This window comes from Maylandia zebra, linkage group LG16, assembly GCF_041146795.1.
Source record: "Maylandia zebra isolate NMK-2024a linkage group LG16, Mzebra_GT3a, whole genome shotgun sequence".
Classification (NCBI taxonomy): Eukaryota; Metazoa; Chordata; class Actinopteri; order Cichliformes; family Cichlidae; genus Maylandia; species Maylandia zebra.
Genome location: NC_135182.1, coordinates 13,219,312 through 13,245,992, shown reverse-complemented (window position 1 = coordinate 13,245,992; position 26,681 = coordinate 13,219,312). Strand labels below are relative to the sequence as shown.

General features: G+C 39.4%; 1 long non-coding RNA gene across 3 annotated transcripts in view; it reads left to right on the top strand.

The window, feature by feature from the left end:
* The window catches only part of LOC143412937 (uncharacterized), a 74,140-nt gene that overhangs the window by 39,152 nt on the left and 8,307 nt on the right, over positions 1-26,681 (top strand). Inside the window, exon 4 of one of the 3 annotated variants that reach the window (XR_013093450.1) lies at positions 20,977-21,047. The exons of 1 other annotated variant lie outside the window; for it this stretch is intronic. This is a non-coding gene — a long non-coding RNA (uncharacterized LOC143412937). Of the gene's footprint in view, positions 1-11,220; positions 11,354-20,976; positions 21,048-26,681 lie in introns of those variants that run through there. One more of the 3 variants, XR_013093451.1, reaches the window with a different exon arrangement.

Genomic DNA, 26,681 nt, shown 5'->3' with positions numbered 1-26,681 from the left:
CGAAAATGTTTCCCTTCAACAACCAGTTCATCCTTTGTTGTAAACTATAAAATGATGTTGTATAATGATAACCATCAACAGTGATCCAGTGCACCCAAAGACCTTTCTCATCAATTATCTGTTATTGGAGCCTCTGTATCCTGTGTATTGTGATATTCGTTTACGTTTGATGAATGTTACGCTCTGCGGGTGTTTTGGTCCCCAGGATATCTTTCTCCCAGTGATGTACTTATTAATAATAAATTGAGCGAGGAATGTGTGAGTTCTGCCTCCCTGCTCTGTGATTATAGAGACAAAAGAGCGTTTGAAGTATCCATCTTAATACAGAGACACTTTATTAGATAAAGCTAACTCACCCAAGACAAATAGTGACGCTCGGGCACTGGAGGAACAGCAGTGCTCTCGTTCTTTCTTTGCCTTTCTGTGTCTTTTTCTTTCTTAGTCTTTTTTAAATACATTTGTTTTGTTTTGCTTTTTTTACTCATAAATCCATCTCGCAGTGATGCTTGTAAGGAGGGCAAGACCTCCATGGTGTCAGGTGAGGAGAGATCCAGAGGGTAGGATGTGGTCTGAGGTTGGGCTAAATCAGTTTCTGGCTGTGTAAACCACCAGAGGTTGTCTTCAGAGTCATATGTCATTCATTTATATTACCACATTTGCCACCAACTGCCCCCGATTCCCAACCCCCCTGCCGTTCTAACACTAACAATACATAATCTTCATGTGTCAGACATTCAAATGAAAATACAGGGAGCGTTATTTATGCCTTCATCGCACTTCTCGGATGTATGTTTTTCTCCCGCTCTATCAAAGAGCAGTCAGTCACCTCGGCCGTATAAATCACCCTCAAGCTGCACTTTGTGAAAACATGCCGATTAAGTTTGTGCACCGTGGTCGGCCGGGAAAGCAGTAAATTTCCCAAGTAACAAAGTTAACATTGATTCAGATATAAGCACTTGTCCATGTGTAACAACGATAACCTTTTAGTAGATTTGGAAAACATATTTGACACCCATTAAAATAACGAATGATTTTTCGCCTCCCTAGAGGAAGGCAGGGAAGGTGTGTTTGAACAGGAAGGGATGGGGAGGGCGAGGGGGGCTGACTATGCTGTGACTTTGCAGGACTCCTGCATCCTGAGCCCAGTGACTCTCCAACATGTGAGGATAGGAAAAGACAGAAAATACAGAAAAGAGAAATTATTTAGGATATATATTTATGTGTGTGTGTGTGTGTGTGTTGGGCTTTGGCATAATTAGGACGCAATAAATTGGAAAACAAGCTGCGATTTATGTAAACAAACATTTCACAAACCATTTAAAGAGGAAAGAAAAGTTTTAGATTTAAAAATGCATTTTGGGCAAAGATGGAAAGATGGATCCACTCATGCTATTTACAACTTCATACTGAATATTTTGGCTGTTGCTTTCTTGCATTTGTGATGAGCAAGTGATGGAACTGACTGATCGAGGATACTGCACGCTGATATAGTAGCGACCTTTCATCCAAAAGTCATCCATGTACTAAATAATACCCTGACTTATTGTCTTATTTTGTATTGTCATCCACATGATACCAATAAAACTTGAAATGTGAGAACTTTGAGAACATACACTCACGAGGAAGGTTTTACAGATACATCACATAACCACATGGATCCTCTTTAATACAGTCAGACCTCTTTTTGCAGCCAGAGGAGTCACCCTCATCTGACCGTTTGAGAGAAAAGACTTTAGTAACTTTTACAGGTTGAACTCTCATATATGTAAAGTCTGATGAAAAATCAATCCAAAATGAAATGTACATTTCTTATTCAACCTATTGTTGTGACTCCATGAGCTCATTTCCATCAACAAACCCCAACAGCCTTAGTAACTTCAAATTAACATGCATTTTGTGTAGTTTTTTGCAAGCCTGAATGTAATGAACTTGTACCACTGAACATGACACTGAGGTTATACAAATTGCTGTGATAGCAGTTCAAGGATAGTGAGAACTGGACTGATAAGATCATCACATAAAACCACAAATCACAAAAAACATAACAAAATTACCCCCAAGCTTCACTTTGTTCCGATTATTGAGTTAAGTTAAGTTAAGTTAAGTTAAGTTATCTTGATTCAGTCCACTAGGAACCAGGAATCAGGAAGTACTGTCATCTATCACAACGGTTCCCAACCTTTCTGTGCCACGGACCGCCATGTCCGAAAATATTGTCACGGACCAGCCTTTAAGGTGTCGCAGATAAATACAACAAAATAAAACCAGTACCGGTACCATAAAAAAGATTTACTCATAACACACGGGAAAAGACCCAATAAAAACCCTCAAAACCATAAATTTCACACCCGAGCCTCAATCTCACGGCACGGTAACAAACGACTCAACCAGTAACATCTGGGTACCGGTCGGACCCCGACCCCCAGGTCCGTGGCCCGGGGGTCGGGGTCCGCTGATCTATCATGTCTCCATTCCCCTCACTCCCAACAGCAGATGGCTGTCCCTAAATTGAGCCTGGTTCTGCTCGAGCTTTCTTCCTGTTAAAAAGGAGTTTTTCCTTCCCCATGTTGCCATGTGCTTGCTCATCTGATTGTTGTGGTTTTCTCTGTATTATTGTAGGTCTTTACCTTACAAAATAAAGCACCTTGTTGCGATTTGGCATTGTATAAATTAAACTGAATTGAAATTGAATTAGTTCATCCCAGCACATCCCCCATGGTGACTGTAGAGGCCATTTGAGTACAGTGAGGTTCATTGTCATGTTCAAGAAATCAGTTTGAGATTATTTGAGCTTTATGACTTAGAGGGGAAACGAAGAGCCCAAAGTGTGCCAAGAAAAAAGCACCACCAACCACCATGAGTGACAATTTGAGTTACGGTTGCCTTCCCATCAACTTGAAGCATGACCTCTGGCATCAAGAGGACATTTCTGCCAGCGCTCACTGGATAGTTTCTGTTTTTCAGATCATTCTCTGTAAACCCTAGATGTTGTTTTGTGGGAAAATCCCAGTCAGTCACCTTACAGCTCAGTTTGAATTTAAGCAGGCCGTCTTGACCATGTCTACATCCCTACAACAACTGAGTTGCTGCCATGTGATTGGCTGGTGAGTGTAATCGGCCTGATCACTGCGACTTTTTAAAAAGAACTGAATGGTTTTTTAAAACAAGAAAAATAGAAGTCAAGGCGATTTAATCATCTGATGTGACTCCAGGAAAACTTCACCACTGTGTTCCAAAAACTGTAAAATAAACTCAATCTGTCTCCCTAAATAAACAGCTGATTAACAGGAACCTTTATAACCACAGCCATTTACACTTCACGCGCTTAATTAGATACACCTGAATGTTCTGTGTCTACACTGCAGGGCCTTTGTGCGTTGCATGTATGTGTACTCTTTGCGGTGCATGACGACGTGTTTGAACGCCTTTAAATAATTTCCAAGCGGTGAAACCAAACCCAGCGAAACTTCGTCTTCTTGTCTTTTCATGATCTCTCGCTGCTCAGATGTTCGCTCAGTAGTTTCCATTTAAAGTGCATACATAAGAGAGTATGTACGCGTGTCCATTCTTTTACAGTTGATACAGTCAGGAATGTATTTTCATAATGTCACATTTCAGGTTAGCTTCGACTTCAATGAGTTATGACAAGAAGTGCTCATAGTCTTGAATTTGTAGAAGTATCAAAGAACAAAAGAAAGAACACGTATGCCTCTCTCATTTTTTTCTCACCCAAAAAGCGGGAACACATGTCAGTCGGCTGTGTGTTCTTCCCAAGGTAAAATATTTTTCCTAGCCAAAGCGCCGATGTGACAAGTCCATCACTGAAAGTAGTTTGTCCTCAGTGAAAATATTATGAGAAGCCGAAGAAGCAGAACTAAGGAGGAGGGGGCAGGGATGAGTGACGGACAGCTTTGACACACCGGAGCACTTAGACAATTACTAACAGTTTCTGCCAGTCACCACATCTGACACAACACAAACAAGGCAAGGATAATTTTACATTACACTGCCGGGCACGGGTCACTTTAAAGGAACACAGGGAAGCCCGTTTCAGCTTGCATTTCAAGGCCAATCATCTAAATTGGCCCCACAACACAATCCGGCTGCCTGAGACTAGTTCCCCCTCTCTCTCCTTCTCGCTCCTTCTCTCCATCTCCCAACAACATATGATAACCATGAGTGCGAGAGAGGGAGCAGATCTTTGAAGTGCAGCTGTCAGTCAACGTGTTTCCACAGTGGGAACGATGAGGGTAAAATAGTGCACAGGTGTGGAAGCAGACACAGCTGGACCCCACCAGGTCAAAGTGATGCAGAGGAGAGGAGGTGGGGGTGGTGCGCAGTTAAGGTGACAGCAAAGCATGTAGAGACGAGAAGTAGCAATAATAAGAAAGCAATGAATTTAAACTGGGGAATAAGCTACAATGCAAAGCATGCTTATTTGCTGTAGCCTCTGTACACGGTTTACTCCCACTGCACACAAACGCAGTCAAAAGCATATTTTTTGCATCAGGTCTATATGCACATGACTTGCAACAGCCAACAGCTAGCTTAGCTTAGCGTGAGGAAAACAGTTAGCATGGATCTGTCTGTAGGCCGTAAGGTTATTGTACAAATGCTTGACTTTTTCTGTCCCACCTGCGAATTTGAAAATAATCCGTGGACAAAATACAAAAACATACATTTGTTGTGTAGATTGCACTTGCTCTGAGACAAAATGTAAACCTTGTTGTTCAAAAAGTGGTTCTGAAATGTTAAAATGCAAAATAACTCTCGAGAGTGCCCCCAAATTTTTCTCTTGCTCCAACTTCTTGACTAAAAGTTAAAATGAGTTAGAAATCTTAGTTAGAAATTCTGTTTTGTTTTCATTCATTCATTTTCATTCAATTATGTACTGCAAGTTTAGTCCCACAATGTAGCTCTGCTCCCAAAACCTATTTAGCCCGGAAGATTGTGATGTCTGCTAACACCATGTTTAAAGTAATCTAAGTGTTTAATCTGTGGTCTTTTTATTAGTTTGAATTTGTATGTTAACAGTGTATTTAAGCAATAATTTAAAAATAAATCATGAGATTTCAAAAAAAAAAAAAAGTTGACAATTTAAGCCTTATCCAGTACAGAACGAGTATTCAGTACGAACCTTTAACTTAATCATTGTTAATTTATTAAACAATAGTTTTTAAATGTATTTTTTCAGGTTCTAGAGTATTAATAACATGGTTGCCCCAAAGATAGCACACAACAACTAAATTTTTTTATGGTATCTTAATTGTTTTTCCTAAATACATAACATACATAACAATTTATATATAAAAAATTATAAAATAAGGGGCCATTTTTATCATTCTGATAAAATAATAATAATAATAATAAACGGAATTTTCCTCCAATAGTAGAATGACTCAGTAACTCTATCGCTGACATTTAAACAGATGCAATGCTTAGCTTTTCTTGGCTTTATACAAAGCTATGCTAGGTATATTTACAGGCTGGGAGTGGTAGCTTCTCAGGAAATAATCACATTTCCTAAAATGTTGAACTGTTACTTGAAATTCTGGTCACTGTAGGCAATTCTGTTTGAGCAAATTTCATCTCCTGAATTTTGCCATAGGCTTGTGAGCAAGTAATTATTATATTTTTACCCCAAGGGCAGTGTTATGTCCTAATGAGCATTCTGTACAAAAAGTTCATCAGGCTTATGTGATCTTCAGCTAATGTAAATTCTGTCCTCCTGAAAAAAAAATAACTTTATGCATTTTATATGTATATATATTTATAATTTTCTTTTTTTCCCCTGTCGCCCCTGTGGGCGGTCTATCCTTCAAGCTCGAGTCCTCTACCAGAGGCCTGGGAGCTTGAGGGTCCTGTGCAGTATTTTGGGTATTCCTAGGACTGCGCTCTTCTGGACAGAGATCTCCGATGTTGTTCCTGGGTTCTGCTGGAGCCACTCCCTCGCTAGCTTGCATCTAGTGCTCCAATTACCACTGGGACCCCTGTTACCTTCGACCTTCAAATCTTCTCGGCGCCCTTGGTACTTCTCAAGCTTCTCGTATTCCTTCTTCCTGATGTTGCTGTTTTCGGTTAGGGTTTCAGATATATATATATATATATATAACACCCAGCACGCCCCTGCGGGCGGTTTATCCTTCAAGCTCGGGTCCTCTACCAGAGGCCTGGGAGCTTGAGGGTCCTGCGCAGTATCTTAGCTGTTCCCAGGACTGCGCTCTTCTGGACAGAGGTCTCCGATGTTGTTCCCGGGATCTGCTGGAGCCACTCGCCTATCTTGGGAGTCACCGCACCTAGTGCTCCGATTACCACGGGGACCACCGTTACCTTCACCCTCCACATCCTCTCGAGCTCTTCTCTGAGCCCTTGGTATTTCTCCAGCTTCTCGTGTTCCTTCTTCCTGATATTGCTGTCATTCGGAACCGCTACATCGATCACTACGGCCGTCTTCTTCTGTTTGTCTACCACCACTATGTCCGGTTGGTTAGCCACCACCATTTTGTCCGTCTGTATCTGGAAGTCCCACAGGATCTTAGCTCGGTCATTCTCCACCACCCTTGGGGGCATCTCCCATTTTGACCTCGGGACTTCCAGGTTATACTCCGCACAGATGTTCCTGTACACTATGCCGGCCACTTGGTTATGGCGTTCCATGTATGCCTTGCCTGCTAGCATCTTGCACCCTGCTGTTATGTGCTGGATTGTCTCTGGGGCATCTTTACACAGCCTGCACCTGGGGTCTTGCCTGGTGTGATAGACCCCAGCCTCTATGGATCTTGTGCTCAGAGCTTGTTCTTGTGCTGCCATGATTAGTGCCTCTGTGCTGTCTTTCAGTCCAGCTTTGTCCAGCCACTGGTATGATTTCTGGATATCAGCCACCTCCTCTATCTGCCGGTGGTACATACCGTGCAGGGGCCTGTCCTTCCATGATGGTTCCTCGTCTTCCTCCTCTTTCTTGGGTTTCTGCTGCCTGAGGTATTCACTGAGCACTCGGTCAGTTGGGGCCATCTTCCCAATGTATTCTTGGATGTTCGTTGTCTCATCCTGGACTGTGGTGCTGACACTCACCAGTCCCCGGCCCCCTTCCTTCCGCTTAGCGTACAGCCTCAGGGTGCTGGACTTGGGGTGAAACCCTCCATGCATGGTAAGGAGCTTTCTTGTCTTTATGTCAGTGGCTTCTATCTCCTCCTTTGGCCAGCCTATTACCCCAGCAGGGTACCTGATCACGGGCAGGGCGTACGTGTTGATGGCCCGGATCTTGTTCTTACCATTCAGCTGACTCCTCAGGACTTGCCTGACCCTCTGCAGGTACTTGGTGGTTGCAGCTTTTCTAGCGGCCTCTTCATGGTTCCCATTCGCCTGCGGGATCCCCAAGTACTTGTAACTGTCCTCTATGTCTGCAATGTTGCCTTCTGGTAGTTCAATCCCCTCAGTTCTGACTACCTTCCCTCTCTTTGTTACCATCCGACTACACTTCTCCAGTCCGAACGACATTCCAATGTCATTGCTGTATAGCCTGGTAGTGTGGATCAGTGAATCGATGTCTCGTTCACTCTTGGCATACAGCTTGATGTCATCCATGTACAGGAGGTGGCTGACAACTGCTCCGTTCCGTAGTCGGTATCCGTAGCCAGTCTTGTTAATGATCTCACTGAGGGGGTTCAGGCCTATGCAGAACAGCATATATATATATATATATATATATATATATATATATATATATATATATATATATATATATATATATATATATATATATATATATATATATATATACATATATACATATATATATATATATATATATACATATATATATATATATATATATATATATATATATGTATATATATATATATATATATATACATATATATATATATATATGTATATATATATATATATATATATATATATATACATATATATATATATATATATATATATATATATACATATATATATATATATATATATATATATGTATATATATATATATATATATATATATATATACATATATACATATATATATATATATATATATACATATATATATATATATATATATATATATATGTATATATGTATATATATATATATATATATGTATATATATATATATATATATATACATATATATATATATATATATATATATATATGTATATATATATATATATATATATATATATATACATATATACATATATATATATATATATATATATACATATATATATATATATATATATATATATATGTATATATACATATATATATATATATATATATATATATATATGTATATATACATATATATATATATATCTGTCTGTCTGTCTGAAGTATTCATATTTATTATATTGACTGGTTTTCAGACATGCTGTTTAAACTGAGGCTTGCGTTTGCTCTGCAGTGAATTCGGGAGGTAAAGATTATTATTGCTAAAGTTGTTCAAATAGCTTATTGTGATCTTCTTTGTGAGCATTTATTTTGAGAGAGAGAGAGAGAGAGAGAGACTTTTTTGTATTGAGCCATACCAGTTCTTTAGCTGCTAAATGATCCATGAATGTTACCACTTGAACAAAAAAACACTAAAGTGCCAATGACCTTTGAGTTTGAACTACAAGTGTAAATGCTAAAAAGACCGGTTCTCATACAATGCTTTTCTCCTCCACTTGAGCACTCAGAGCACTTTATACAACATGTCATTCACACAAGCACGCTTTTCTATATCTAAGTGCTTTTTATTACCCACATTCACACTGCAGTGAATACATTGAGAGCAACTTGTGGTTGGTATTCAGATATGGCATGTTATTTTAGAAATACAAATTATTATAGAAACTTCATTTCTGCTCTTCCCTCTTAAGAGTGGGCCACAGGTGATGATTATCTGCAGTCATGCGTGTGGCCGATGTGCAAGGCTCTATAATTCAGCATGGAGTGCACACTGTATATCAACCACATACATAAAAAAGAAGACAGTGTTGTTCAAGTTTCAAATTTTTACATGTCACGTGTTCAAGACTTTATCAGTTTGCCCTTCAGGTTAGACCCCTCCCTCAGGCAAAAACTGCTGAGAAGTAATTAGCAGACAGCAGGAGGGTTTGGGGGGGGGGGGGGGGGGGAGGGGGGGGTCGCAGATTCTAATTTCTATTGTTAAAGTTTTTGGACGATCTTGAAGAACAATGCTGACTCTCTTTCATACATTCACTAATGAAGACAGCATGTCATCAAATAATGTACTTCAAAGAGTGTTTTCTGTCTCTGCTCGCATCATCTCATTCAATCTGCGACTGCATCAAACATCCAGCTGATTGGCATCCTGGTAATTCACCAATGTCCATTTTCTGAAAGGATACCACTTCTTTTTGTTTTTCCAACTTTCATATCAACCAGCTGTTCTTCAAAAAAAAAAAAAGCATGGAAAAAATATTTTGTGCATGACACCTTAGCTATTAGAAGCCCCTGCAGCTTTGTTTCCACTGAATGACTCCAGTTGAGTGTATTAAAAATGTTTTGTAGATCTTTTGAGGCCATCTCTGCTAGGACTTTTCTACCCTTCAGGATTTGAAAGTCCTTCCATTGTTCTCACGTCATCCTCAATAAGCTGAACCTGGAAATGTATCATATGGAGTTCTCCCCAAGACAGACTGAACAGGCTTAAGTCAGCTGCATTCATAAATGTGGGATGATGTGCACGTTTCTTCTAGTTGATCAAAAATCTGACAGATGCTTAGAGAACTGGACACTGTATGTAAAGTGCTACCTTTGGGGAAATCATATCCTGCACTGTCAAAACGACCAAACTTAGCAGTCAGCAGGAGTATTTTTTTTCCACTTGCAATCCACAACAAATTTGGCATTTACATTTATTACAGTTCTTTTATGTGCTCCTATGAGCTGACAGTGGTTCCCAAGGCAAAGTGACCCTTTTTCGTTTCACATGTCTTTGACCCGATTTCACCCCTGCTGTAACTTCAATGGCTCTAAATTTGGAACAGCTCAAGTCACTTGTCAAATCTGGCAGCACTGTCACTTCTGTTCACTCCAGCTCGGCTGTGCATCCGGGCTAATTGTTCCCCAGATGTGAACATCCACAGCCATCTAATCACTCCCCATTCTGATGTCTGTGTCGGAGTCCAGGTTAATCTGAACTGAGCGTGGATTTCAAGAAAAATCAAAAACATCCTGATTGGCTGACAGTCCTGGTTAGCTATGTGATTTCAGAGTGAATACGCCATCTCCAATGGACCTGGACCTCCTACTGATGAGTGCTCAATGGAAATTTGTTTGAAAGACACTCCTCAGAGAGGCACGCGCACACACGCGCATTCACAAACACGCCAAGCGTATGCAATGACTATCACAGAGAGTCCAAACCCATAACTGTCAGTGATGGACGAGTTGATGCGGAGATTTTTTGAAGTGACAGAACGGTCCAGGTTTCCGCTGCAGACCCCTTTCTGATTGTTTTTGCATTTTCGTGTGTTTGGCTGCGCTCAGATGTTCACTGGGAAATCACAATATTTCTATTGTTGGTATTTTTATACAATGTCTGTCTGGATTGTTTGACTGGGCAAATTAACAGGTCTAATGGTAGCAGTAATTAGGAAGGTAATGTTTTGTTCCAACAAGCACGCTGCCAGACAGCTGAAAGAAAAGGTAAAAAGCAATTCCCTTGTTGCGCACACATGCCAACACATGAAAGTCATTTAGCTGCACTTAACTGTCGAAAAACAATTAGGGCAAAACATAACAACATCTGCATGCACGACTTCTCTAACATGTTTTCTGTATCCTCCTCCTATCCGCCAGCAGAACAAGTATTGGCAATCCTCAAATGCTTGGTACACTTCATGAATTTTGCATCACGCCCGATCATTACCATAACGATGCTATCAAAGATATTAGGAGCCTTCAACGCTGCTTTCTCTTACACCGGGATCTCTCTTAGATCTCTTGTCAAGAGGGTGGGTATCATCTACCGTCATCTAGCATATAGCACGCACGAGCCCCCTCTCCTAATGAGTGTGTATGCATGTCTGAGTGTGCAATATGTAAATCCTTGGGTTGAGGGCTCGAGAGGGGGGTCGGCGCTGTCTGTTGGTGTGTATGCGAGCGTGTTTGTAATAAATCCTTATAAAAGAGCAGCATTGTCTCCAACACTGTGTTGTCTGATTTTTTTCTCTTTTCCTTTTTTTTTACTAGCCTTAATATTCCAGCTGTTTGGAGGAAGAAGCTGCAAGATGTAATTTGCCACCGCTAGGAGCGCGTTATGCACACAACATTTTAGTTTGCTGTGAAGTGGTCGGTTTGACAGATGTCCAATAAAAGGTGGAGTAATTAGCATTCTCATCTATCTCACTCTCTTGCTGTTGTCCTCTTCTTCCTGGGTGATGTGACGTCCTCTGAAGCGGCAAAATGAGGCTGGTTTCTATGTTGTCCTTCCACTGCTCGCAACAACGGGCTGTAATTATTTTCTGTCGGGGACAGGATCAGCACGGAGAACAAAGTGCACACAAAACACCCTTGTGACAATTGGACTGCGTTTTTTGTTTTGTTTTTTGCACACAATATGAGCCACACGCACTGAAGTGCACACAAACACATCATCACCATCATCACAAGCTGGCGAGCAGACACATGCATACACACAGACACACACCAGAAAAACAAATTGTACATGAACAGAGACACCGAAGGAGCCCAACTTTTCCGCTGGTTGTCTTGTTACGCTGTGATTCTTCCTGGGAAAAAATGATTTGCCTATTAATGCGACAAATGATGCCTGTTTTCTGATGTATTTAGCAAAAGTTGTCTACGTGGCTTACATGTAGTAACGTGTTGTTCTGCTGGTATTAACAGCCCCGGGAACAAGACTTTCCACATACAGGGTCATGCATACACACAAACTGCATGCATGCACAGCAGCCAGCCATCTAACAATCATTCAGCACACTGCGGGTTTCTTCCTGCTATCTGCTGGCAGCAAATTGGATGGTCTCCCATACATACAGTATTTTCATATGCTGATGGCCACATTACTGGTGCAGGCATCCCGCTGAAGTGATTTGTGGTGCTCATTTGAAAGTGATAGGACGCAGGCAGCCACTGAACTCCTACTCAGCGGTGGCTGGAATCAGGCTGTCTTTATTGCTTTACAGCTAGCGCAGTAACCTGGGCACATTGATAATGGGCTGTTGTGCTAATAGGCAGATAACACATCCAATCCATCACCGACTTCCCAGAATGCATGTGTTGTTTGCTTTTAAGTAACAAATATAGCCCCATAGCTACTGAAATACCTGCGTATTTGTAAGGAGCCATCTATAAACGAACAATGGATCCATTACATTATGCCAAGTTGGTTTTAACTATGTGTAACAGGAGGTTTAAAGCAAGAACACACAGTTGTTACTGACAAATGATGTAGCACATATAGTCATAAGTACTATGTACAAAGTTGCTCATTATTCAGTCTGAACTCTTTTTCTTTTCAAACTGTCAGACTCTATGGTTGTTATACGATGTGATTACCTTCCTCTCTCTCCTTACCCCATATCCCATACTCTCCCTGTCCCGCTCTCCTCCGTGATTACCACACTGCCTCGAGCAAGTGAATTTGAATTGGGGCCGCCTATTATTTCCCTCCATGTGATAGTAATTATTTACAAATTTGTGAGTGTTCATGTGAAATACAGGCTGTTCTATTATGGGTTATGTGTAAAAGTGGGGGAAGGTGGCAGACTCCTGATTTTGAATATGCAATTAGTGGAATTGGATTAAAACACAGCCACAGGTAGCTAGGAAGTCAAACTCGAGCAGCCCCAGAGACAATGTTAACCCAATCAGATTAATATTACAGATTGTCATGACCACCTTTGTTTTCCATTTGGGAGAAGCTTGTGCTCAGAGCGTTGGGACATGAATGTGATTAGCCACAAGAAACAATAGGGTACAACAGGAGCATCGCTTTTGGCGCTGCTCTATTCAATAACCAGGAAAACGGACCGGATTCTCACCCATTATATTTCTTAATTTGGCGAATCTTCACGCAAATTACTCAGGCTGGTCTCATTTGGGTGGAAGTACAGATTACAGAGGGAGGATGTAATTGCGGGAGACGTGGGGTTACTCGCTGGCAAAGCGGTGGAGCTGATTGCACAGGAAGTAGTATTATTGGTCATGCACAAGTAGCTGCTGTAATGTAGCACAAGTGGAGGATCTGCAGAAACTATGAACCTGTGAATCTCCAGTGAGGTCATATGGCTCAGTGTTTAAACTTAACTTCAAAGACTCGAGCTCATTCACAAACACTGAATTGAGCATGCGTATACACCCAAATGTTTCCTACTCTTGGGCACCCAGCAGTTTAGCTCATGGCCTGAAGCGCGCCACAAGGCATATAAAAACACACACTCTAAGCTAGCTCGTTCTGCCTGAGAAACACACAAGGCACAGATATCCTGCAGAGGTAATATTTTGTTACAAAAAGCCTTTTACATCCTCTGACACAACAGAATAGGATATTATACAGATAAAAGCATGGATTCCTAGGCATTAAATCTTCAGCAAATGAATATGATCTCCTCTCTTTAGGGGCTTTCAAACAACAGCATGGCTTGCACTGCGTTGGCTGCAGGATTTAGCACGTTCTTGGAAGGAGTCACTAAGGTCAGATTAAAATTAGCTGGACAGAAGAAAATATTCTACATGAAAACAATGAATATTGATATTGTTGCTGAATTCATATGTCTGCAGAGCTTTGATGGCAAAGATAATAACAAACCTCAAATATATTTAAAAGATTGCCAACTTAAAGTAAGCTACCAGACATTTAAAACTGCTAACATGCCTCATATAGTCCATTGTTTTCCTTGTATGACTAGATACATGTATTTGTATTTTCCACTGTGGGTATTCAGTGAAAAATCATCTTGACAAAATGTCAAAAAAGTAGGTTTCAGAGTGTAATGGTGCTCTTGTCGTGCCATGCTCTTTAAGTCTGACATCGGTCAGTTAATAAGAGTCCTGCACACTAAACAGTCTTACAGGCTAAGTTTTAACTATGGACAAACCCAAGAATCCTGCACACGCCTCCTCTGTGCACCAACTAGCCACAGCATTGAAATCACTGACAGGTGAAGTAAAGCTGACATTGGTCAAGTTGTTACAATGCAGTGTTCTGCTGGGAAACCTTAAGCCCAGGCAGGCAGCATGCTCCAGCAACAGGTCAGTGCACACTGCTGTACCACAAAAACTGCTTAGGCCCACTTTGGGAGAAGCCAGTAAATACCATTAAACTCCCCAAATCCTGAAGCAACTGAGCATGCATCTAATGCACCAGAACATTGATAAGAACGCATTTGTTCTTCAGCACAGCCTAAACTTTCCTCAGGAACAGTTCTCCAGGCTCCAAGGACATTCAAAGCTCTTCTTTGGATGATGCCACACTTCTACTTTGCCGTACTATATTCTTTTTTCACCCTGTTTCACTTCTTTGTGACTTCTTGACAGTCACTTTTCCACTGAGACCATTTCTGACGAACAGTAGACGGATCATCTAAAGAGTCAGATGCATCTCTCAGGTCCTGTGTCAGGTCTTTACTGGATTTGTTTTCTATTTCTTAAGGACATGACTTCTAGATACGGACGATCTGATTTCCTCGTCCATCTGTTGTACAAAAATAGTGTTCTATACTTGTCAAACCCTGTTATTCATAGGTCAGTGTTAAATATCTGAAAAGTGTCAGGTACTGGGATTAGAGTTAAAATAAGTGAAAAAGCAGCCTGGAGAAATATTACAAGAAAGTGTGGCTTTTTGAAAGCTAAATTTAAAGAAAGGAGGGGCGGCGAGAATCAAGACTTTTGCACAGTACTATATACAATTAATAGCATTCAGGACTGTTTGTTCCTTCATCCTTTTCTTGTTGACTTCAGTGTAGGCACAGAGCGTAGTCTTAATCGAATCCAATGTGGCACAAATCCTTTTATTTGTGCTCTGACTGTCAACCTCAGCGATAACCACTTGAACAAAGGAAATTTGACTCTTACCCTATTTCCATACGTTACTAGAATCCCTCCTAAATGCTGATGTGTTTTAAATTGGATCATCAAGTATCCTGATACCCAGATCATTTACCACACCAGTCTAAAAACACGTCCTAAAACCTTGAAATAATGCCTTTTCCCCAAGAATTAGCTGGCAGTGTCAAAACACTTTCATTTCTATCCATACATGCATTAAACATCTGCAGGTAGGAGTCAAAGCATCTCTAAAGCCCTCTGATTAACACTTGTGTTAACGCTTGGTGTGTTTGCTTAATCCACACATAAACTAAGAATAAAAATGAAGATCAGTGCATTTCATTCTGATTTTACAAGTGTATGTAATTTGTTAAAATCCTCTGTAATGAAGAAATAGTTTTCTCATTAAGCTAAACTTGCATTCAGGGCAGAATATACTTCTCTGTGTAATTCTATCTGTATTTCTCTGCTACAGAGCAGCTGCTATGGCCAACATGCTGAAGGGTGTAGAAAGGCCTCGCATGAAGTCGATTCAATATCACATATACTACACCTTAAAACAAAACAAAAGAGCACAATGTTATTGCCCGAAAACCCCCAGTAATAGCCAATTAGATCATCAAAAACCTTATTCCCAGCAACACACCCTCGCACAAATACACACAGCCAGGGCTCCCAAAAAAAAAACAAAAAAAACAAAAAAAAACAAGGAACCCTAGGGCTGTTAAACTTTAAAGCTCCTGCTTCAAAAACTACATAAAATAAATAATCTGACTAAAGCCATAACCCTGGGAGACCTCGCTCACTGCCTGATAATTGTCCTCTTTCATGACACAATCCATCCAGAACATTAGGCCTGTGTTCACAGGCCTGCTGGGTGATATCACATAGGGCAATCGCAAATGAGGGAGGGGGTGGCTTCAGAGAGGTTGACCTCCACAGGGAACTCTACAGCCCCGTGCTTATCCGACCGTAGGGATCTGGGCCCACATAAACAATTTCAAAGACAAGGCAAGATTGTTGCAAACAGACAGTTACACTGCTGGGGCCGATTATACACTCATAAACTGTACACATGCATGATTATACACGCAAAAACCCACAAACTCACACACGGGCTTTGGTTCTTCACTCAGTCTTTCTTTGAGGCAATTGCTGGTTTCAAACAGGATCTATAGAAGATGAAACAACCTTTGCACTCGTCTCCCTCTGATGTTCAGAGACATACCTGCAGCCAGTGTTATTAGTTACTGCTTGTATTGATATGCGCCGTGCCGAATGCAGCGTGTTGGCGGGTAAAACCACTATGTGTTTCTCCCACGTCTCTTCCCTTTGGACAAACAGACGCACTTTGGCCTCCAACCACAGCGTTGTGTGGGATATGTGCGTCTAATTGGGTCTCCGAATAACAGCAGAAAGAGGAAAAGTTCATCAAGTTTAGCATCCAAACTGCACAGGTTCAGCCAAACGATTCATCGGAGGATTGCGGACAAACGCATGTTTGACTGAATAAACAGATTATAAAGGTGTTTGTTCCTGCAGAGGGGTTATGCATTACCTCAGAGTTTCTGTAATAAGCACTCTGTGTGATGATAAATTCATTCCAAATTGATATGCTGCTGAGCGTTCATCATAACAAGCACAACTCAATTTAGCCCAAGCCAATTTCCTGCTTCCCACTGAAAGTCATCTGGCGTGGGCTGTGCTATTTAAATCAAAATTGAATTCATGGAATCCTCTCTAGTCAAATCAAACTCTGTTCATTTGCTCATCAATATAGCAAAAGCATGCCTGTAGGGACAGGCAGTACAGTAACTTAACAGGACCAGTTGTGTTTCATCACTGTGTGCCACATTATCTACCTGCCACACTTATTTGCTGTTCACACAAAAGCAGCCATCAGGCTCAGCCAGGGGAAAAAAATGCTTTCTGAGGGTGATTATACAGTACATTTGTTTTGGGGCTTTATTTATTTATTTATTTGTTGCTTTTTTTGTTAGTGCATTAATCTGTATGTGTGTCTGTGGCATCCCTGTGGGTTTGCAGGCGTCAATAACACTCTATAAATTCCACCAGCACATCCATAATAACTCACGATGGGGTTCTCTGCCCTTTACTTCAAAGATGTATTTTTGCGTGTATCTGATTGTCAGCAAAGCAGTAATATCCACACGGCATAGCTGGAGGAGTGAAAATCCTAATGATCACATTTATTAGGCAAGTAAATCTGTCACAGCAAGATAATATAATGCTTTATTCCGAAGCGTCCTGTAAATAAGGGTAATTAGGTACTCTGTTTACTTCAAAGCAAACAGCAGCCTTGCTGGATTTACTGATGTCTCTTTCACGGGTGGATAATCATCACCGCAGTGACTGAAATCAAGGATGTCCTTACAAATCTCTGTACAATCCAACACACAATAGAGCTTTTGCAAAGCTGACAAGCATGGCCTAATAATTATTTTGTTAGCAAATGTGGCAGCACTTATTGTAAAAGTTTGCAGATTTCTGTAAATTTGATAAATAATTCATAAATTATTTGTAGATTAGCTATGAACAGAGACAATAATGCTTGTGCACCCATCCTTCTGTTTCTACTGAGGGCACATGTGTAGTCCCAAAAGCTTGGTGCAAAAACACCCAAAAGGTACCATTGAGCATGCATCAAGTTATACGAGGCTTCAGCAGTCTGAGACAAACAAAGCAAACCAAAATCTTTGTAATAAAAAAAATTGCCCCTTTTGCTAAAAGTGCATGTGTAAAGGTTAAACAGAGAGTTTGATATTGTCTCTGATACATGGGCCTAGAGACTGGTTGGCAAGTTATTGCTGGAGGTTGCCAGATGTTAATGCGGTAAATTGGTCACAAAGACAGTGCTCAACAAGAAAAACCTCTTTAAGAATGATCTGATTTTTAGCAGATATCCACTGTCGCCCATGGAAGCTGCCAACTCATCTGCAAACACTTGCCATTAATCCTCTGAGCTATAGTGAAACCTGGAAACAATGACCATTCACCTTCAAATTGCTGAGTTGCAATGATCTGAAGTCAGCATGTTTCAAAAGGTGCAATTTTTAAAATGTGTTGGTGACTTTCCAGTTTCCTTCGCCCTCTTCAGAATTTTGCAACAGTCGTTGCAAAAAGTCATTACCTAGTGTTTGCAGACAAGTCAGCAACTTCCATGCAATCAGATACATGTAGCAACTGAAGCAACTGTAAAGAGAGTTTCATGTGCAGGATGATGAATCTCTTTGCAATTAATTTCAACTAGTGGCAGCAAGAAAAAACACAACAGCCAACATAATCGAGGCATCCAGCTTATTGACTCAACTAATCCCTAATAATAATGCATCAATATAATTTAAACTGGTGAGAAATTAAAAAATCATTCATGTAGAGTTGACAAGAAGGGTTAGAAGAGGTAGGGACACCAAAACTGTTTGATGTAGCAGGCTGTAAACATGGTCATTTCTCCTGTAAAGTCAGACATTATAACATGGGAGGCTATCAGGACTGACTTGCTCTTGGTCTTTGAGCCCCAAAGGTTATCACGTGGACAATATGTTGTTCAAAGATCATTTAACCAATCAACATGTGGAAAATTGATAAAAAGCACACATTGAACTGAATTTGAACTTAATATTTTTTTTACTACAGTCACTTAAATTAATTAGATGGTATCATTTTTAAAAACAGTCTTTAGGTTAAATCCTCTCTTGTAAAAAAAAAAAATCAAATAAAAATATTTGGACTGTGGCATTACACAGCTGACAGGGAAAGCATCCATCTGTCCACATGCAGCCTCAATCTATTTATAAGGTTGCCAATGACTGACAACTACTCCTTAGGCATACTATAAAAGACCAGTGCTGGCTGAGAGGCTGCATGTGTAGCTATTGATTACCAGTCAGAAGAGTATAAAACATTTGGGAAACTGTGAGATGAGAAGCAATCAGGAAAGCTAGCTTCCCCTCAGGCAATTTATAGACCCATTTGCCTTTATTGTATGAAATATTTTCCAATTCTACACCTTAAGGGGAAGCTATAAGTTCCACATTGTGCAGAGAGCATGTGCTGGAAGTCTCGAGGCCCCCCTAAGGGCACTGCTCTTCACCAGTACAAATCCTTGCAAGGTGAGAGGTCAGTTTTGTGTGTATGACATACTGTTACTTTACATGTTTGTAGATAACCCCAGATCATTGTCATGGGAATTGTTTAGTTGTCTTGAATGTATTTTGTGTGATTTAAATTCAGATTTATCTCATTTTGCCACATGCAGTGCATTCAGTAGTATGCTGAGGATACGACCAAAGCCCAAGGTTAAGGCTCTGATTTATCTAAGAGGTCAAAATGCCATGGTAGCAGTGTGTGATATACACGAAGTGTGTTATACCTTGAACTGATGGATTCAAAAATGTGTTTATTGATTTTTAATTATTATTATTCCATCGTGCACTGTATATAAACAAATCATATATCATAACCTCGTCGGTTTTTGCAAACAAACGTTGCAGTGCATGTTGATCTGTAGGAAACTGGGGGCTGTCTTATTTCACTGAAGTGCATTTTGCTGTCCATCTGTTTTCCATTGAGGGAAAATATGCATAATTCATAATCATTAAATATATGAATTGGTTGCTCACTGAAGCGATCTTACACTCTGAATTCAGCCATGTTCACACTTGTTTAGAATCTGACAGTCAGGCTGCTGTTTTTATTTTCTTAATGACCACAACAAAGATGAGGAGTCGCGGTGCTGTACGCTGATATCATTAGAGAGGAGCCACGACCCGTCTGGTCAAATGAGATCATTTTTCCAAAGCATGCCCTGGGCCAAGTCTGATTAATTTGTTACACATTGTGTTGGCTTATTGTACCAGCTGCATGATTCGCCCTCATTTTGTTGCTGGTCATGATGAATTCCTACTGAGCAGGGAAGTTTTTAAGCACAAATGTGGGGAATAAGCACAAGCTATCGTGTCAGCGAATCAAATTTTAGTATGAAAACTTCAAAAGTGGAGGAGAATCTTTTCTTATTTGGGAAAAGATGTGGTGAACAGTTTAATTAATGCATGTTAAAGATTTAGTCTGATAGACTACAATATCTGTGTGTATTAGAAAAATGTTTGTATAAGACTTAACATTAGATTATTATATTTCCAGTGAACACATCATATAGTTTAAAAAAAATTAATATGTTAGAAAAGTGTAAGAAGTGGGACTGGCTTTTGTAAATTTACATTGTCTACTTGTAAATGCAGTCAGTTAATACAAATTACAAATAATTGCAAAACAAAAAAGTGTAATTGAATGAAATTCGCCTTATATAAAAACGTTATTTCTCTTTAAAAAAGAATAAAACGCCATCACTGCAAATTAAATTCGATTGACAAACAGATTCAAGTACATGCATATGTCTAGGACATACATAAACACATAGATATATGCACACATGAAATCAAAGTGAGTTTTTCTTACTGAGCACAGAGACCAGGTGTTAGGTTACTTTATCTTTTTACCTTGGACCAGTGATGGGGGCCTAATCTGTTCATCCACACTTTGTGGATTTACACCAGTTTTAAAACATTAGTGACAAATGTTTCTTTAATCATGGAAATAAGAGGTAAATTTCATTTTCTATTTTAGAGCACTTCTGTTTGCACTTCTACGTTAGTGCTGACAAACAAAATCACCATGAGCATTTTATTTATTTATTTATTTTTAGTTTGAGAAGCCAAAATTTGGCACAAATTTGCCTGCTATAGTTTCCCATCAGATAGTTTTGATCACAATGAAATAAATAAGCTTTTTGCTCTGTCTATTTGCATTTCTTTCCATTTATTTAGCAAAACTCCAAAACTGGAAGTTGTTTTCATTGGCATCTAAATGCATGTAATCCAAAGACTGGAAATAACAGATAATTATTTTCCCCTGCAGTGCTCCTTGTTTGAAGGGGGAAAGGGGCGATCGCAACTGTTCAAACTTGCTTTCCAGCGTAACTTGCAGAGGTAGGCTGTTTGCTTTTTCATTAACATTCACTGTTTACATGATGGCCACAAATCTGTAGGGCTGCTCCTAAAATCTCTTTCCCACCACCCTGCAGAGGACAGCTAACTGCACAGGTTTGGCTTTTATCTATTCTGACTGACATCAGTTAAGAGAGTATAATGCATTAATGCATTATACCTGCTGCAGTGCAGATTCTTTTTTTTGAATGCATGGGCGTCCCTCCCACAGTTGGAAACCATGCTTCTTGGGTTAGGCAGTGATTCAAAATTGACCGCCGGTGTGGAAGCGAGAGTGTGTAGTTGTCTGTTTGTCTTTGTTTTAACCTTGTAATGATCAGAATGTTTTTGTATATCATTGACACTTTGATTATGGAAGAGATGCCTAAGTCAAAACTTACATTAATTTATATAACTTTAATTTATATATTTGAAATTATCAGACAAGTCTAAAAGAACACACCAAATGATACTTTAATAAGTAGCATCAACCTAAAATTAGTTTTTTGCAAATGCAAATAAAGTGTTGAACTGTTGTATGTGAACATGTGACAGTGTCCTGACAAACAGATCACAACCAACAACTCAGTTCATACTGGTTATAAAATTGTGTATTGCTGTTGACACCTGTGTCTAATGTGTCTCTGAGGTGTCCAGCTCACTGCTTGTATTCAGATTCTGTTACTTAGTACGTGACCACTACTAAAACGTCAAAGGGCACAGCTGTTTTGTCTGTCTCTCACCAGGCAAGCACAAGATTTGTTTAACAAGGGTGAGCAAACACAGCAAATGTTTCAAGTATTAATGTACATATAGTGGGTATTCCAGCTATTGACACAAACAGGACAAATTAATTAGTGACTGTAAAAAAAAGCACAGGACAAAGAAAAAAAAGGAGAACTTTATCCTCACTATAAAAATGGCATCGGAGCTGTAGTCGAGCTAATATCAACTTGAAATTATAACCTGTTCCCTTAACTTGCTATTTTTATTCATGTGCTCTGTGTGTAACTTAAATCTGCTGATCTGATTTGTTAACTTAATTAAAATACACTTAATTTAATCATGTGTCACCAGTTAACATAATACAATTAAGTTGGGTAACCATCAAATTGTATTTAAATCTCTGTACTTGTAATCTTATCACCAGGACTCATTTCTTTGTCTGTCTTTAGAAAAAGGACTGGAGCCAGTTGTCTGTCAGGCTGATGTTTTCTGGGCCACGTCAAAACCAAACGTTTCTGAATGATCTTGAAACAGAGAGCTGTTTCAGGTGTCCTTTTCTCGGCGATAGTTAAGATTAGTGCAAAGCATGCACGTCTGCATTATCATATAGATCAGGAGTGTCAAGATCATTTTATTACACATACGGTCCACTTTGATCTTAAGTGGGGCAGACCAGGAACAAATGTGTAAAAATACAGGAAAGGTCCAGGTAGTTCATTGTCCAGACTGTCCTGTAATAATAAAATACTTTATAGAGTGTAAAGTTTAAACTTTCTTTAAAAAAACAAACAAAACAAAACAAAAAAAATTTCTTCACATTTTCCAAGGCTGTCTGATAAGCTGAATTGGAGTCTTTGCCAGGCTAATTAATATAGATTTCAAGGTTTGGTGCAACATTAATGAAATCGTCTTTTCATGAGAAAGCCTACACAGGACATATTTACTTTAACGTTTAGTATAAGATTTAAACTGTGACAAACTTGTTTCTTAACCCTGCATCTTGCACTGAGAAGAGAAATGTGAATGTGAGACCTCCAGGAGATCAGAACTCACTAAAGCTAACACGTTTGGAATTTAATCTGATGATCTGTTGGTCTGTTTTGCTATGTTTACCACATCTGTTTCGATTTTTCAGCTTATTTGCTTTCCAGTTAAAAAATATTTATTTCATTCTTTTTTGCAAATATGAACATAACCTAAACTGTTTGTGAACAAAAAGTGAACAGTATTGACTAAATTCTCTGCGCGGTAGGAAGTGGAGCTCAGATAAACAGGCAGCCCGGCTGGAAATAAAACTGCCGTTTGGTTGAGATTATTGATCACATTAATATGCAATGATTATTTTCTCAGAGTGAATTTGTTGTCTAAATAGTAGTTTGAAGCTGTGTAATTAAAAACAGCTTTGAAAGAGACTCCAGCAAAGGGATTTGACATTTTAAGAAACATATTTTTGAAAAACAGCTATTGAAGTGTTTGTTTCTCAGCACTTCAGTGGAGGATATTTCAGACTGAATTATGGTTTTTAAACTGCAGATGAATGCTTATTTCTACCATTTTTTTAAAAAAGAAAAGGAAAACAATGGTGCATCATTCATTAGGGATTTTATTTCTTTAAAAAATCTATTTTATTTTGAAGGGGAAAAAAAGCCACTTGATAATAGAATTGATATGTTCTCAGTGGCTGTGGGCAGTTCAAAGAGTGCGAAGAATGTGAACAACAAGAACCAAGAACACAATGTCTTATGTCATCACATTCAAAATATGCTCACACAGTACAGTTATGTTAAACTGCAACCAGGCACATGAAATTAGCTTAGCTTTGTATTATTAACATAAATACGCATAATCTTTCTTTCGGGAAACATAACTAAACTGGGAGAAGCCCAAAGTACACTTTTCTCTTTAGAGAAAGACATAAAAAGTTAATGTACAAAAAAGATTTTGATTAGCATGTTAAACACAAAGGCTGGGAGAAGTATCATCACAAAACACTTTACTTCTTCCTCATAATTTCCCTGCTAATGAAACAGAAGTGTTATAATCATAGACTGTACATAAGAGATGGATGTAGCCGCCATGATGTCACCCATTGTTTGTGGACTACTCTTTTGAAGCCAGAACCGTAGGGCATGTGGCTAGCTAATGCTAGTTAGCTCACTTAGCAAGATCCATAAGTCGTATGAGAGCATCACACACAGATAGGTTATCTCCTAATTAGTACTATAAAATCACTCTGAGCATAGCATGAATCCTATTTACAACATTTTATTGCAGCAACAAACTCAAAAACACAGTATTGAAGTCCAATTCAGTGGCTAAGATTAATTGTGATAACACCTAGCAGGCAGCTAGCTATGATCGCTAGACATCTATTGCTGTCACTCAGAACAGCCATGCTGTTAATTAGGCATAATTTTTTGCATTAATATGATTTAAAGTTAACCCCCTCAACCAGTAGAATTAGTTAAAGAGACCAGGCTGTAAACCCGTTTATTTATGTTGCAAATTTTGAGATTTTAAGCTTGCAATCGATGACTCAGCGTTGCTCAAGCCTCTAGTGGCCATTAGTAAAACTACAGTTTTTGGCATTTCCTGTTGGTCCCAAAGTTTGTGGTTTGGTCCAAATATAAAGCAGCAGATCCCATTACCTAAACATCCACATCTGTGTCTTTCATTTAACATCGCCACAAGAAGAATCAATTATCAAATAAATTATGAGTCTTGTTAGAAAACAGATACATTGCTCAGATATTTTGACTTGTCACCGTGAAAAAAGTGTTACTAATGCATCCCAGCTTACCATCATAACCTAACATGCAAAATAACAAGACTCTAAAAATGAAGCAGTCAAATTGAATTGATTCTAATGTGGCTGTTGTTAAAAGGCCATTTTCTTATGTCTTTTTCAAACTTAATATTGCTGACCTTTGATACTGTGGCTGGAAAAAAAAAATCCTTAAACAAACTATTATATTATCCATGTGTGCATGTTTGATTGTGATTAAACTGAGAATAAACTTTGTTTTGGATGCCCCTGGACTTTGTCTTTAATCTAATATTGTTTCAAACTTGTAAGTGGATCCTCCTGGCAGCAAGAGAGTGAAACCAGGAGAGAACATGTGGTCAAAAATACTTGAAGCCCACTGGATGGAGCTAAACATCATGAAAGTCTCTCTTATCTAGCTACAACCGACCAGACGATTAAATCCCAAACCAAACCATCTAAACGCAGCCACTCTATAGAGATCCTGGTGTCTGCGTGTATTTGTAAGTGACTACACTGACAGTAATAGAGTATGACGGGTATTAATAAAAGGCAGCTAAAGAATGTGAACAATTTGGGATTAATCTTCGAATAATCCCAAATTCTAATTATTCTAATTCTAGCTTATTTTTTGTTTTCATGCAAAGTTTTAGGAAAAAGTGTTTGTAGATGGCGCGGATAAGTTTCGTAATCACCTCTAATTGACGCTGCAATAGAACAGAAAATAATGTGTTTTTATTAGATAACTTGCTTGGATTGCAACGACAAAAGCCAAATGCTTGAAGTGAAAGTAAACGGCTAATGAACATAACATAAACAGCTGAACAGAATTTGAACTTAATGCCTCTTTTTTTTCCACCCAGAATTTATATTCTTGACAGTTTCCACTTTCACTTAAAAAGAAAAAAAAGAAAGACCAAGTGTTGACCCAGACTTAAAATGTTGGTTTTAATATAGTTTCGCACCGCTGATGACTCCAGATACATTTATGAGCATTAGCCAACAAAGCAAAGCAAAGTCTAGCCCAAACAAACTGGGATGAAAGGCGCCCTTTGATCCCTGGCCGACCGTAGTGACTTCAGCACTTCAGCTCGATTGTTTTCAGCTGAGGTTTCTCTGGGTGGCTTCACTTCAAGTTACAGCTGAAACTGCAGGAACAGGATTTACTCAGGATTTAAGAACCACAAAGTTGGTTCACACACACAAGAAAAAAAACCTCCAAACTAAACCAAACAAGCCTGTTATTTTCAGAGTTGTTGCAAGTAGCCCCTCAAGTTATTGTGATATAGCATGACAAAAGCTCTAACTTCATGTCTTTGAGCTAAATATATACTGTCTTCTCAGGCCCATAAGCTCTGTCATTTCACACCATTACCGGTGCCCCGCGCAGCTTTATGTTGAGGCTACGACAGCCCACATTCCGTCTGATCATAGTTGTGTGTGGCATTTCAAAGAGTATTATGAGAATGTGATTAAAAAAAAAAAACTATTTTCACGTGACCCCTGAGCACTTGACCTCTGATGGGCTAGCGCAGCGTAGCACTGAGCCTCAGACTTCTGGGACAAGCTGCGAAGCTCATTCTTCCCGAACCAGACGTGACGAGAAGTGGACGACGAAAGGAACGTATGGGGGAGAAAAATTTTTTTGATGATCTGTACTTTTTGGAAATCACAACAGTTACTTGACGAAGCACTCGTTTATAGCAGAATTTGAGATCACTATAGGGAATCCAAGTACATTTCAACAGAGGATTAAAACGAAACGTCGGGACAATAAGGAGCGAGCCCTCATTCTGCAGCCTGTAAGAACCAAGGAAACGTTCATTAGCAATAAAACCAGATGTACATTTAATATCAAGCACAGGAGCCCACTAAATACCCCCCTCCCACACACACACACACACACACACACACACACTCTCTCTCTCTCTCCTCTATTAAGATATTATTGTGTATTTGTTACTTGTGGCCAACATAAATAGCTTTATGTGCTTGAACATGTTGACAAAGCAGCCATGGCTCATTGGTGGTTGATGGATGGCTGTGTGTGCCTTGCTAATTATTAGTACACATAAAAGGATGCTGTTATTTCCAGACCTAGCCTCAGCCAGAGGGGTCACTGGGTAAATATGGAGCCATCAGTCTGC